Here is a 2,344-nt window from a genome sequence, read left to right on the forward strand (position 1 = left end):
CGATCAAATTGGTTTAAGAGTGGGCGATAGATTTGCGTAATTGTTAAACCGTGGATAGTTTCTTTGAATTAATGTTTTGATATGTTAGACTATAGTTTTAACAATTAAACGAGATCCTATCTGATAGCCACTTAATAGCATGCTGTAAAATGTTTAAAGTATTTAAACATTTTAACACAAACATTTGTGTTTCTTGTAATGTTTGATCAGTTTATAATTATGGACAGATATGCCCGATAATAGCGAATTAGAGCCGATATCCCAAAATTGTAGTATTGGTACAAGTACGATATTAGTATAGCAGGGCAGACTAGAAAAACAACTAGCCTGCAGTGAGGTTCGAACTCACGACCTCCGGTCAAGCCGGGACCGTCGCTCTACCAACTGAGCTATGCAGGCTCAGAAGGGAGCGAGTCGAGAAACAACGATACGCCAATGCTTGCTCAATGTGTTAGTACAAGCAACTTCAATAGAAGGGGATTCACAGTACCATATCATTATGCAATGAAACATGAACGCACACATGTGTGTTTACAACTGAAATCTAGCCCTTCTGAAGCTGCTTTTTATCAAACTTAAATGGTTCGAGGTTTATGTGTTACCTTAAACCAGCTAGATTTCAGTTGTGAACACACATGTGTGTTCATGTTTTATTGCACCTTCGATATTATGTTGATATCGGTGCCGATCCAATACAAAATAAGTAAAGGATTTTCAAACATGATTCTCCATCAAACACAGCGATTTCTTTCGTAAAAAATACCACCTCCCCCCCAAAAAAAAATACCACCCCCTCCCAAAAAAAACGTCAGGTGTCTAACATTCTTAACTTTGGGTCACAGTTGGTACCCTTAAAAAAATACCAAGCTTTTAAAGTAACTAAAATAAAAAGTTAAAAGAATTGTTGGACCAAAAAATTAAACAACCACCCAATTAAAAAACCTTAATGAAGGGCGTTTTTGTTGTCGTGCGTGTTTCCATTTTTAGCCTTGACGTATCCACGCTCCTATTTGTTTACAGACGCGACGTCCGCTGTTTGGATTCGCGACCCCGGAGCCGAAAACGTGTCGGGAACGCGAACGGCCGCGAAAGCACGCGAACGACTTCGCAGAAATTCGCCGGGCGTGACGACGACACCCGAAAGCGACGTAAGAATTCGTAAGGTTACACCTATTTAAATATTGTAGCTTGTATATAGTAAACACGAAAGTTCCACAACTTAATACATGCAGTGGCCAACAGTAGGTTTAGACCAGGGGTGTCCAACATGAGGCACGTGTGCCAAATGTGGCAGGCGACCTAATAAAAAATGGCACGAAGTCCCCCAAAAAATACAGCCAATTGTCAAAAAAGCTAAATGTGTTATACAGCTAATTTACATTGTGTATTCACAATACAAAACAATTCCAGCAATTACGACAACAAACAACTACTTATAATATTATAACATTATACTGTTTTTATTTTTTGTATAAAAGCGCTTTTAATATTAGAAAGAAAAAATAGTTGCTAAACTTTGGCACGGGAAGAATTTATAAGATAAAAATTGGCACATCGGTATGTTTGAGTTGGACACCCCTGCTTTAGACGTTTCCAGTATTGCAATGAATTAAGTCAATGACTTAAATCAAGCGCGGTTAAATCTTTGGTTTTAAATAACTTGACTTGGCGTAAGTCGAACTGGTACAATTACTTTACTTTGTACAAAATAAATAACTTGAACTTAGGTCAACGAGTCCAAAGACGTTTTGGAGCATAATTGTTGGAGGTTGTAGTAAGACGTAATAAGAATATTAAAGCCCATACAGAAGTAAAGGTATCATTTTGAACATGATGTTGAAAATGAACAAAGAGTTATTCATGACGTTCAAAATGATACCTACTTCAAGAGTTATTCATGACGTTCAAAATGATTACCTACTACGGCTTTGATAACTGTTATCATTAAACATTATTTTATAAATCTGAGTTATTTATCTCAAGTTTCGCACTTGATACAATTAAATTATTGTTTTTTTCTTATTTTTTCGTTTCGCATATAAACCTGTAAATATAAGTTGGTGTCGTTTTATGTTAGTTTGTCTTAATTAAAATGGCAGGCCAAACAAAGCAATGCGTTTACCGTTTTTAAACGAAATTCTGTGCTCATATAAACATGATTTTTGAATAAGTAATCTGTGAATTTTGTGTAAGGGTTTACGGGAGTGTTTTCCTAGACTACTTCGCATTTGTAGTTGTGAGATGTATATGTTCAAAATGGCCGAACAACATTGCTCATGAGGCAAGGTTCCAATTGCGACTGTTATCCTTTAAAAATAGTCAACGTTTTTATGGCGAACTTGCC

At 36.4% G+C, this 2,344-nt stretch overlaps 1 non-coding gene across 1 annotated transcript; it reads right to left on the reverse strand.

Moving 5' to 3' along the window:
- Positions 1–324: 324 nt before the first annotated feature.
- On the reverse strand, positions 325–399 carry Trnaa-ggc (transfer RNA alanine (anticodon GGC)). Its single transcript has one exon. It is a non-coding gene; the product is annotated as a tRNA-Ala (tRNA).
- Between the last annotated feature and the right edge of the window lie 1,945 nt (positions 400–2,344).

This window comes from Ascidiella aspersa, chromosome 5, assembly GCF_963924565.1.
Source record: "Ascidiella aspersa chromosome 5, kaAscAspe10.2, whole genome shotgun sequence".
NCBI lineage: Eukaryota > Metazoa > Chordata > Ascidiacea > Phlebobranchia > Ascidiidae > Ascidiella > Ascidiella aspersa.